Raw genomic sequence first — 12,738 nt, 5'->3', positions numbered from 1 at the left:
AATTAAATTAAGGTGGGCCTGCCGTCAGCGCAATTTCAAATCAACTAAATTAAAAACGCGGCCGGGGTACATTTCTCTCAAAATTACGTTTCGTAAAGAAAAAAAAAATGGCCAAAAACGACATGAAAATCCATCAGCGTCCCTTTTTTTTTAAAAAAAAATTGTTTTTCCCCAGGGAATTAAAACGGTTTCTGCGTGAAGAAAAAAAACAGTGGTCGAGGGAAAACGTTGGGCCTCCCGTCAGGTCTCACGGCGTAGATGTGTGGAGAGTCGGGCGCAGTCTGGGGACACCATTCTGAAAAAAAAAACACTGAATCATGGCGGCAGGTGGGGAGGGCGTGGAGGAAGCGTCTCACCAGCAAACGAAATCATGGGACCCTGGGAATTAGTCCGGTAAACGCCTCCCTCGCTTCCCAAACCACACCTGGGATTAAAAACAAAAACAACAGGTTTCAGGGAGGTGAGGGGTTACAATCCCCCCGAAGACAGAGTGAAACTAGGTAAAACCCTTCCCCCATTCTGTTTTGGCTCAGTCCCTACAGAGTCTTCAGGTGGGTGGAGCCACAGAGTCACCTGCCTAGCACAGTTGCCATGGCGATTTTGTCAGCTAAGAGAAACTTTTCAGGAATTATTATTATTATTATAATTTTTTTAAAAGTGTAAAATCTAGCGACAAACAGTATATAAAATAAAATACACCGGTGAAAATATTTCAAGTAAATATTTTGACCCACTAGGCTGCGATTCAGCACCGTCTGAAGTACATCTCACGAACTCTCCGAGCTGCTAATGCACGCGATGGCAGGCCATGCAATTTAAGTGCCTCACTCCACTTCACGCGTGTGCATTCAGCAGGCTACTAGGAGAACAACGCCAGAATATCAACTAAGCCACAGACAAATCTACATAACTGTAGACACGAAGCAAGACCAAGTGCAAAAATAAGTAAGCATGGCAGTGCAGAAAAAAAATAAAAAAAAAGTCTACTTACATGCAAACACTCACTCTACCCCCCCCTCTGGGGCAGGTGCTCTCAACCTAATGGGGGTCCGCACAGCAGTACTCATCCGATTTAAAGTGGCAGTGTCATTAAAAAAATGATTGCGACATTTCCCAGCTTTTCCAGACTTAAATTTGAGCTTTAATTACCTGCTCCATAGAGGTTTTTCCACCATGCACCGTTAGCATCGTTAAAAAATGTTCATGAACTGTAATTTTTACCTGTGCCAAGATTATCTAGCGCTTATGCTAACCGGTTCCCCCCAGACCCCTTCTGCAAGTTAAAAGCAGTGAGCCGCTGAGTTTGAAGGCATCGACGGCGGATCGAAGCTGAGATGATACCCAGGTTATGTGTCTGAAAGGTGGCCGGCACTCGATATTAAGGTCTGTACGGGCTTTTCGCCGTATTTCAGTGTGGCTTGAGGGATAGAAGAGGAGGAAACTGCACTCAAACTGGCTGTGAGCAGCAGGTGCGGCCAGAAAATATATTGAGAATCGGTCAATGAACAGACGCAGCTCGTGCTCTCAGTAAAAACATTTCGATTTTCATCAGAATGCATCAGCGTGCTTCGCAGGGCCAAAAAACTCCCCGCCATCCAAACCCCGGTTTCATTCCCAAACGCACAATCTTAATCACTCCTCTCCCGGAAACTGTTTTTTTATTTATTTTAATTTTTTTAAATTTTTTTTTACAAACTGCAGAATAGACCAGTGAAAATTAATTTTTGGGACGTTGCCTTCCCGCCCCGGGGCGTTAAAAAAACCCAAAAAAATCACTTTTCGTTGTCGTGGGAATTCCGAGGCCCAGGCACGATGATGGGGAAAAGGGATCCTGGGAGAAAAGAAACAATCAACGTAAAACCCCAACCCCCCCCCCCTCCCCACCACCCCCCCCCCCCCCCCTTCCTTCCTTCCCATCAGCCCCCTAAAAAACCCACAATCCCCTATAAAAATCAGAATTAATTATGCCCATCGTGAAGCCCACAGTGAGTGCGGAGGGGAGTGCAAAGCCCCCCCACTCTCCCCCCCGCCAGCCAGACCCATCTGCGAATGATGGGGTTTGGGGGGCCCAGCTAGGATGGCCAAAAAAGAAAAATTTTGAAAAAAAAAAAAATTTTTTTCCAATTACCCCCCCCTGCCCCCATCGAGGCTGTACCCCTGTTCAGTTAGGTTTTTAAAAAACAAGAGAGCCGGAGGAAAGGCCCCAATTTCTCCAGCCCCCCCACCCCCCGTCCACCCCCCACCTTCTACGTTTAAGACAGCCCGGGGGGCTTTAGTGAGAGGGGGGGGGTTGGGGCCTCCAATGCATCTTAGGGGGGGAGGGCATTATCACCTCCCCCCCGCCAAAAGAGGCATTAGGGGAAAACGTCCTCTCAATTCCAAACCGAGCCCCCCCCTTCCCCCCCCCCCCTCTCCTCGCCCCCAAAGCATTTGGGGATCAGGAGCTGGGGGGTGGACAGGTGACCCCCCCTCCCCCCCCCTTACCCCCCCCCCTCCACCTCCCCCCCCTTCCTCGGTCCCCAAACATTTGGGGAAGTCACGGACTTGGCGGGGGGGCGGGCGGGGGGGGGCGGTGGGGGGAAAGGGGATATGCGGGGGGGGGGCACCCGGGGGGACTCACCCACCGGAGAGCCCATTGGCCGTGGGGGGTGGGGAGCCGGGGGGGTCGGAGAGTGGCAACTAAAAGAATTGGGTGGGGGCCCCCGGTCAACCCGGCAAATTTGGGGGGAGGAGGCGGGTTTTAAAAGGTTGGGGGGGGGGGAAAGGGGGGTGTTTTTAAAAAAAAACAGTGGTTGGGTGGGGGGGCGTCTTAAAAACCCAGCCAGGGCCCCCCGGAGGGGCCCCCTGCAACATCGGGGAGGGCCGGTTTTTTCCCGGAATAAACCGGGGGCCCGGGAACGCAGGGGGGGGGTCAGCGCCTTTTTGTGATCAGGGCTGGGGGCAACGGGGCTGGGGAGCCCGGGGGCCCCGGGGCAGAGGGGGGCTGGGGAGCCCCGGGGCCCGGGGGGGGGGCAGCGGGGCTGGGGGACCGGGGGGGGGGGAACCGGGGCTGGCGGCTGCGGGGTCAAAAAGGGATTTTATTGGACGGGGGGGCCTGGGGCCCCGGGCCCAGGCCCAAATTGGGGGGAATCCACCAAGGGGGGGGAGGGGGGTCGGGGGGTTTTTTGCCCCGCGAGCCTCTGGCACACTGCCAAGGGGGGGGAGGGTTCCTCAGCCCTGCCCCTTTTATCGTTTTCTTAACGTCACGACGCAGAACCGCTGACCGTGTGACTGCGGTCATGTCTCCCTCTTCCTCTCCCTCTCCCTCTCTCTCTTCCTCTCTCTCCCTGTCCCTCTCCCTGTCCCTCTCCCTCTCCCTCTTCCTCTTTCTCCCTCTCTCTCCCTGTCCCTCTTCCTCTCTCTCCCTCTCTCCCCTGCCCTCCCCCTTCCCCCCCCCCTCTTCCTCTCCCCCCTCCCCTCCCTCCCCCCTCCCTCTCCTCCCCCTCTCTCTCCCCCTCCCTCCCCCCCTCTCCTCCTCTCTCCCCCCTCTCAGAGCCGGGGAAAAACCCCAACCCCGCCGGGGGTCCCCGGGTGTCGAGTTTGGGGGTTCGGCGCTTTCACCCCCAGCTCCCAGGCCGGGCCCATCCGGCAGCGGCCGGCGCGTAGGGGGGGGGGGCCAGGGGGGGGGTTTTAGGGGGGGCGGGTGGCCACGACGGTTGAGCCCCAGGCGGAAAAAAGCGTTTTGACTCCACGGCCCCCAAAACCCCCCCCAGCCGCCCTCCCCTCCTCCTCCTCCCCTCCTCCCCCCCCCCCCCCTCCGGGGGGGCCCCCGGGTGTTTGTTCGGGGGGGGGCCCCGGGGTTGATCTGTTCGGGGGGGGCCCCCGGGTGATTTTGTTCGGGGGGCCGGGTGATCTGTTCGGGGGGGGGCCCCGGGTGATCTGTTCTGGGAGGCCCGGGTGATCTGTTCTGGGAGGGCCCTGGGTGATCTGTTTTTGGGGGGGGCCCGGGTGATCTGTTCTGGGGGGGGGCCGGGTGATCTGTTCGGGGGGGGGCCCGGGTGATCTTTTGGGGGGGGAGGGCCGGGTGATCTGTTCGGGGGGGGGCCCCCTGGGTGATCTGTTCTGGGGGGCCCCGGGGATCTTTTCGGGGGGGCCCCCAGTGAGTTCGGGGGGGGCCCCCGGGTGATCTGTTCGGGGGGGGGCCCCGGGGACTGTTCGGGGGGGGCCCGGGTATCTGTTCTGGGGGGGGGCGGGGGGTTTCTGTTCTGGGGAGGGCCGGGTATCTGTTTTTGGGGGGGGAAAAGCGGGGGGGGGTTTTCCTCCCAAACAAAAAAGGGGGCCCCAAAAGGGGGGAACACGGAAAACCCCCGGTTTTTCAGGGGCCCCCTTTTATCTGGCGGGGGAAAAAAAAAGGGGGGGGGGGCTGAGGCTTTTGGGGGAAAAACTACATCAGCTTTGAGAAAATGTGTGTGTGTGTGTGTGTGTGTGAGTGTGGGGGAATGTGTGGGTGAGTGTGTGTGTGCGTGTGTGGGGTTTTGTGTGTGTGTGTGTGCAGGTGTGTGTGTGTTTTTGTATAATCATGCAGGGTATTTAGCTTGTCAGGGTAAATGAAAAAAAAGTTTCCCAACCAGTTATAGATTAGATAAATTTGTTTTGATAAAAAAGATTGTAGACCATGTAGACAGATAGGGGGAGATGGACAGACGGACAGTGATCTTTTTTTTTCTAAAGGATTGAAAATCAGATTTTTTTATATTTTTTTTTTTTGACCCCCCATAAATTTTTTTTTAAATTTTTTAAAATTTTAAAATTTTTTTAAATATCAGTTTTGTATTTACATTACAGGTATCCAGCAGACCCTCTTATCCAGGCGATTTTTAAACTTCCCCATAGCATTTACATTACATCTATTTATACTTTGGATATACATGAAGCAATGCAGGGTAATACCTTGCTAAAGGGTGGGGGCAGTGTATTTTTTTTGGGGCCCAGGCAGTTTTTTGTGCAGTGCAGGACATGTTTGACATTAGGAGAAGTTTTAGAAGCTTTAGATGGCTGGCATTGAGGCTTTCAGAAAATAAAATTTAAAAGTACCTAACTAACGTTTCGAACCCAGGGGTGTAAAAAATTGCAAACAATTTCCCAAAAGCAGCCTTTTCCCAGCAACACCAAGCCCCAGAGGCTGTGTGTGTTTTTTAAAAACCCCAGTTATTCTTCGGGAAAATAATAATAATAAAATAATAATAAAAATTTGGGGAAACCTATTTTTGGTTGTAACCTTTTCCCCCCAATTTTGCAACCTCAGAAGGAGCAAACATTTTTTTTTAAATTTTCCCCCCAAAAAAAAACCCCGTTCATCCCATACACAACCCCTGGAAACGGGACATGAATAACATGTGTGCACAGTTTTGGGGGTTGTTTTCACTAGCTGCATTTTTCAGATACGGCCCAAAAACCCCCCAAATCACTTTAACGACTTAATGTCTGAAATATGAAAATTAACATTATAATTTTAATGTTTTTCCCTCCCCATTTTTAAGGGCTCCAAGACTTTGAGACCTCCTGGGCATGCCCCCCCCAGAACCCATAAAAAAAAAAAAAACCCCCCCCTTTTTTCTGTTCCCATCTCTGAAAATATCATTTCCAGTTTCCCAAACCTTTCAGTAATCCCACGGCTTCAGCTTCGGGAGCAAAAACCGGAGCACAGACACCTTAGAGTGGTGCAAATCTACGCTGAGAGCTTTTTGATGTAAATGGACTGGGTTAACCCCACAATATTTAGGTTTTACCCAGATATAGCCTGGGAAAAGTTTTTCCCTTTTTAACCCCAAAGGGGCCCCGGGGTTCACCTAAAACATTTCACCAAAATCCAACCGGGGCCCTTTTTTTTGTGCCCACCTGTTCCGCCCCCCCCCCTCTGTTGGGCTGCCCCGTCGGCAGGCAGTGCCAAAATGGGGGCCGGGGATCAACTGGACTCCCCCTTATTTCCCAACTTCCCCGGGAGAAAGCTGACATCGGACAGCACGCGCGTAGGGTTTCTTAAATGCCAACACCAAGAGACCTACGCCGGGCGGGGGGCAAGAATTTGGGCACCCCCCTTTGTGGGGTCATTTCCCCCCTGTCCCCCCCGTACAGGGTGCACACTATAGCGGCACCCCCCGGGGAAAGGGGCCCAAAATTCTGGGTAAATGCCCCCAGTCACTGTCGATCGCGTGAATTTCCCGGGCCCCCCCGCTCACCCCCTCTCTCTCTCGTTGTCTCTCTCGGAAGAAAAGGGGGAATGTTGGGTTAGGGGTTAGGGGTTAGGGGGGTTAATGGTCCCGTCATGAAGGCGATGGCGGGGGGGCGCTCCGCAGCCCTGTCCTTTTAAACCCCCCCCCGGGTCCAATTTCCGCCGGTTCAACGGAGGGGGGGCCCGCCGCGCAACTTTTCACCCCGCATGAAAACAGCTGCGGCCCGGGTTTTTTAAACCCCCCCCCCCCCCCCCCCCGCCCCCCTTTTTTTTTTTATCACCCCCCAAAAAATTTTTCCCGGTGTTCAAATATGATTGTTTTTTTTCCCCCCCCAAAAAACTTTTTTTTTTTTTTTTAAAGGGGGGGGTTTACACCCCATCAAAACCCCAGAACCCCCTTCTACAAAACACTAAAAACCCCCGGAGCTCATTATGAGAATGTTAACAGCTAGACCAGCTTGGCAATATAAAAAAAAAGGGGCCCCCCCGTTTAGTAGGCCAATCACGAATAAAACCAACAGCGGTGTCCCCAAAAACCCTGCCATGGAAGGTATGCGGGTTTTTTGTTCCAACCAATCACTGCACCTGCTTATTTCACCAATTAACCTACCTTCAACCAGAGAGGAGGGGAAATTTAAATTTGTGAAATGAGCAGATCCTCCATGGGGCATGTTTGGGCCCCCCCGGCCCGAAACCAAAGGGGCCCCGACAGCCCCCCAAAGAGACGAGCACAGACAAACATAACACCACGGATGTGGGGGTGGCAGGACCCCCTATCTCACCCTTTGTTTTTGGGGGAACCCGGGGGTCATGGTGCTTTTTTTCTGTGTGTGTGTGTGTGTGTGTGAGTGTGCTTTTTTTCTGTGTGTGTGTGGGGGGGTGTGCGTGTAGAGGTTTTTGTGTGCGGGGGGTGTGTAGGTGTGTATGTGTATTTTGTGTGTGTTTGTGTGTGGGGTGCCCGGGGGGTGTGTGTTTCGTGCGGGGTGTCTTTTTTGTGTGTACAGGGTGTGTGTATAGGGGGAGTGTGTGTGTATAGGTGTGTATGTGTAGGTGAGTGCGTGGGGGTGTATAGGTGTGTGTGTGTGTATATAGGTGTGTGTGTGTTTTTTTAGTGCTGGGCGGCGTGCATTTCATTTTTTGTGTCTGTGTGGGGTGTGTGCTGGTGGTATAGGTGTGTGAGTGTGTGTGTATAGGTGTGGGGTGTTTAGTTGTGTGTGTGTGTATAGGCGGGGAGTGTGTGTATGGGGGTGCCTGTGTGTGTGTGTGTGTTTACGTCGTGGTGTCCGGGGTGTGTGTGTGAAACGGGGGTGTGTGTATAGGCGTGTGAGTGTGTGGGGGTGTGCTTAAGAGAAAACAGCTGCACCCACCCCTTTCTCGTCCCCGGGTTCATGGTGAGCTGGACGATGAACCAGGTGGCGTGCCGCAGGATGAAGGCGGTGATCGGGTTTCCCCGTGGAATGTTCCTCAGGCAGGGGGTCCCTGTGGGGGGAGGGGGAAAGGGGTGAACACCCACCGGTAGGGGCCCCCCTTTAAACTCCCCCCCCTCTCATCAGCCAGGACCTTGGGGGGACTCTACAGAGGGATATGCCCAAAATCAGCCATGGGAGGGGGGGGGGGGGGTTTTGAGGGGGGGCCGGGAAACGGGGGGTGTGGGGAGATTGTGACTGTAAACCGGGGGTTGGATTGGGGACTCACTCCCTTTGGCCCCCTTTGGGGGTTTAAAGAAAGAAAAAAGAAAGCGGGTCGCTGCAGTCGGGGGAGGACAGTTGTTCTGTCTCAGGAGCGGGGCAAGTCTGTGCTCCAGCATGTTGTGTCTATCCCTGCTCGGGCTCGGGCTGAATCTGAACACATCTCTCCCCCTTTTTTGGTTTTTTCCCCCCTTTTTTTAAAGGGCTTTCCCCTTTCAGCCGGGACGCCCAACAGACAAGTGCCCCAAAAAAATTTAAAAAAAAGCGGTAAATAAAGATTTCCCAGCTATTAAAACGTTAGCAAAAAACCCCAACTCAAACTTCAAATTTTCGAGCGGCTTTTTTTTTGCAGAAACGAAAGGAGGGGGGTTCCCAAAGGGGGGGCCCCCCCGGAGGGAGCGTCAGCGTGGGGCCCCCCCCGGGCGAAGGGGGGAAAAGCGGGACCCCCCCCCCCCCCCCCCCGGGGCCCCTGAAAGGCCTCCCCCAAAACCTCTTTTTTTCCCTTTTTTTTTTTTTTTTGGGCACCCTCCTGCGGTGCCGTCTAAAAACTTCTGTGACATACCGCGTTAATATTTCATAATAAACTGGCTCCCTTGTTTTTTAGGTGGCTTGGGGAAATGTTTTTTCACGCAAAAAACGCCCCAGGCACGGGGTTTTTAAAAACCCCCAAAAAAAACTTGGGGGCCCCCGGGGCCCCCCGCCCCACCCCCCCCCTCCCCCCCGGCCCCCCAAAAACCCCCCGCCCTCACGGACCCCCCAACCTGCCGTTTTCCGGGACCTCCCCCTATTGGTCAGATTCCGCACCCGGGGAAGACCCCCCGCCCCCCCCCCACATCCTCCTCCCCGGGGCCCCTTTCCCCCAATTTTTCCCCCGACAGCCCGCCCCCTCCGCCCCGGGGCCCCCGGGCCCCCGGTTTTGGCGGGCGGGCCCCGGAAATGGGCGGGGCCCCGGGGGTTCGGGGCCCCAGGCGCCCCCCGGGGTTTTTGACACCCCCGGGTGCTTCCCCTTTGGGGGTTTTGGGGTTTTTGGGGGTGGGTTTTCCCCAGGGGCCCCTTGGAGGCGACAACGCGCGGAAGAGACAGAACCAAAGCAATTACAACCCCCTTTCCTGCAGAGCAGCGTCTTCATCTGTGCAAAAGCACAAAACTTTTTTTAATCAGTTCGATAGGCAGGGCTCTGGGCCCCCCCTTGTAGGGCATTTTCTCCCGAAAATTACGGTGCCACCCGGAAAAAAAAAATTTTGGGGGACCTCTACTAAAGGTGCATTTGTGTTCCTTATTTTTTTTAAAAAATTTGGGGCACATGTGCTCCTTGGAAAAAAGATTTTTTTTTTTTTTTTGGGGGGCACCGTAGGCACATTTTTTTTTTGAGAGGTCTTTCAGAACATGTGATCCCCCTTTCTGCACTCGTCCCCATCAGCCCCCCCTGGCGTCTTTAACAAAACTATTTTTTTGTGTTTACATGTCCCCAAAAAAAATTCACCCCATCATGGTAAATGGGAAATGGACTGCATTTATATGTGCTTTTTTCCCCCAAACCCCATGCCCCCCATTCACCAGAGCAGTTAGGGGGTTGGGGGTCTTGCTCAGGACACGACCCCCCGGGCGGGGCAACCCAACCCTCCGACTGCCAGACAACCCCCCCTCCCGAGCTATGTCACCCCCCCCCGACTCCCCCCTGTCTAAAAAATAATCTATTTTCTGTGTATGACATGTACAATGTAAGTTCCAGCAGGGACCCCCGGGGGAAAAGAATAAATCAAAAGCAATGCGGGGAAATGCTGGGATATGTTCTGTGCTACGACCAAAATTTTTGCCCCTGGTTGAGTAAAAATGGGGTACTATAGATCTTATAGGCACATTATACACATATCTGAAGAGTTGGGGGAATAGACCTGAAACCGACTGAAAACAGCTCCGCACTTTGAGAACGGGGGAAACGGGCCCCCGGCTGCAAAAGGGTGGATAAATCAAACCCAGAGGGCACCTTTTTAAGCTTTTAAATCATTTTAGCAGCCGGGCCTTTTTAAAAACCCCTTTCCATTTAACGGCGGGGGGCCCCTTTTTGCCAGCGCCCCCGGGAAAACGGCGGCGGGCGGGGAAGGGGGGCCCGGGGGGTTTTGCCTTCCCCCCGGGGCCCGCAGGTTTTCCCGAAACCGGGGGAAAGGGGGGGGCCCGCCAAACGCCCTCTGTGGTTTCCCCCCCGAGGAAAGGGGCATGTCACGGATGGGGTGACAGGGCATCCCCAAGCGGGGGGAAAAAACCCCATCGCTTTTCCTACCCGAAGGGGGCAGGCACAGGGCCCCCTTTTTTCGAAGATGATGATGATGATCATCACAAATTTTTTTATTAATAATAATAAAAGAAGAATGTTCTTGGTTAACTACTGAAGATCTCCCGGGATTCATCACGGGATTATTTAGCCTTCCAAAAAAAAAAGCAACACCATATTCCCCAAAACATTTTTGTTTTTTAACCCCCCAAGAAACAGTTTCTCTGCAATGTTTTATTTCTTCTTCTTCTTTTCTTCAGAAGTCCGTTCTAGAACTCCCTGATTTTAGGGGGTTGACGGCATCATCAGCATTAGAACGTTCAGCTAAGAACCCTCTAATCACACGTTTGTGACCTCACACTCCTTAAAAGGTTAAGGCCCCTGCATCCTGTATCTCTCCTACTGCATCCACTGAGGCACTAGGCCTAACGCAGTAGGTTTTATGTACTGACTGCGGGGACTATCGGCTGTGACGCTCCTGACTCGGGCGTCGTTATTCTCGCTCGCGTTTACTGTGCATGATGATGAACCCAAAGCAGCGGCCCTGGGGAAGGAGACAGCAGTTAATCATCACCTCACTGCTCCTCAACCGCTGCTGGAGAGCGCTTTGGGACCAGGATGGAGGGGGTGGGGGGTGGGGGGTGGGGGTGTGGTGTATTCTGGTAGGTCCTTCCCTGACGCCTGGACATGGACGCTAGACACATAAGAAATCCCTTTCGGCTTCAGGAAAATGAACTTCCCTTTCAGGCGGGGGTGAAACATGACCGCCATGTGACCCAACTCTGTGACCCGGGGAGGGGGGGGGGGGGTTTGGAGGGGGTGGGGTGTCATCCGGAAAAAAAGAAGACGTCCCACCATCACTCTCTCCGCCCCGCCCAGGACAGTGTCCCGGGGCAAATCCGGGGACCGGTGTCACCAGGGAGAGCTGCAGCGTCAGCGTGTTTCAGTGCTGGGACGGGAACACGGACCCTGATTTAGAAACGGCCAGCGTAGCGCTCAGAGGAGACCCCAACCCCCACCCCCCACCCCGCAGGCTTTACCCCTCTGAATTCCGCTTCTCTCTCCCTCTCTCCCCTCTCTCTCTTTCTCCCCATCTCTCTCTCCTCCTCTCCCCCTCTCTCTCCCCCCTTCCCACAACTCTCTCCCGCACCTCCCCTCTCACTTGCTCTCTCCACCTCTCTCCCCCTCTCTCTCTCTCGCTCTACTCTCTCTCTCGCTCCCCCTCTCCCCCTCTCTCTCTCCTCCGCTCTCTCTCTCTCTCTCTCTCCTCCGCTCTACCCTCTCTCTCTCTCTCCCAGGACGGCCCTTTCATTGATTGACGGCTCCATTCATCAGCTGAACTGCGGTGCTTGCTGAAGAAGAGGAGCGGCGGCTGAGACGTGGGGGGGGGGGGCTGGGGGGGGGTGGTGTTTCCGGTTCCTAAGCGCAGGCGTGTTCTGAAAAGCCCGCAGGCGTCGGCCGCTCCCTCCCCGCTGTCCTTGCAGAGGCAAGTAAGGGGATAATTAACGCCGAGCTCTTCACACTTTTACTTGCCCCGAAATTCCCGTCCGAACCCAGAGAGCAGTGAACAAGGTGAGGCAAGGCTCCTGACCTTATAAAAAGGGCCTCACTCAGCACGGGGGGGGGGAGGGCGCGACACGTGAGGAGGGGGGCACGCAGACTCCTTCCTTTTAAATCCCCCCCCCTTCATCTCCCATCCCCGCCCCCCCAAGGGGTCAAGATCTAACACACACCGCTCTGCTGGACTAACACATCGCCTTGTGCCAAGGTGGATCACCAGGGGCTCCAGCAGTTAACATACGAGGCATTTCCATACAGAGTTAAGAGGCCCCTTTACCTCTGGGGGGGGGGGGCACTTGAGTGTGTGTGTGTGTGTGTGTGGTGTGTGTTGTAGGGTTGCCAGGTTGGAGGATGTCCCACCCCCCCAAATGCAGGGGATTTTAATAAGTCCAGGAATGCGGCTTCAGAGTGAAAAATGTGGAAAATTCCATGGATGTGGAAACATTGGTGGTGTTTTGGAAATCCAGATCTCCCCACCTTCCTAATACTCGACCTCCACGCCTACCCCTACCCCCCTACAGTGAGTCACTCACGTCGAGGATGAAAACACAGGATTCAATGTGTTGTTGCCTTGTGGCACTAATAAACAATTTTTACCTCCTCACAATTTGGTGATGTCAGTGATCCCCAAATACTGCCATGTTTGTGTTGAGAAAAGTTCCAAGTCAAACTGAAGAAAATATTGACTTAACGCAGGACCACCCATGTGAAGAAACAGTAGGGTGATGTATATCTGAACGATACTATTTTATACCTAAGAACGCTAAGATCATAATATAAGTTTTTGCCAAGTACGCTTAGCGCAATAAAAGTTTTTTCTCATGGGTATGGCTGGTCTTTAACCTCTGTCCCTGTGAGGCGGTGGCACGGAGGACGTCCAGCGAACACCAGGTGCTCTCCCCGGGAGTTTCAAAACAAACCCTCGACCAGCGGATCAGGCTTCTCATGTTCCACAGCGAGAACTCCGCGACTGTAAACCGCATTCTGTCCGGCCGTGTTCAGCCTTC

The 12,738-nt window shown here is 54.0% G+C and overlaps 1 protein-coding gene across 3 annotated transcripts in view; it reads right to left on the bottom strand.

Annotated features, from left to right (window-relative positions):
* The window catches only part of LOC135242967 (corticotropin-releasing factor receptor 1-like), a 182,608-nt gene that overhangs the window by 38,011 nt on the left and 131,859 nt on the right, over positions 1 to 12,738 (bottom strand). The window lies entirely within an intron of this gene.

The sequence above is a fragment of the Anguilla rostrata genome, chromosome 17 (assembly GCF_018555375.3).
Source record: "Anguilla rostrata isolate EN2019 chromosome 17, ASM1855537v3, whole genome shotgun sequence".
In the NCBI taxonomy this organism is placed as follows: Eukaryota; Metazoa; Chordata; class Actinopteri; order Anguilliformes; family Anguillidae; genus Anguilla; species Anguilla rostrata.
Note: the sequence above shows the minus strand (reverse complement) of the source record. Positions and strands in the feature narration are given on the sequence as shown.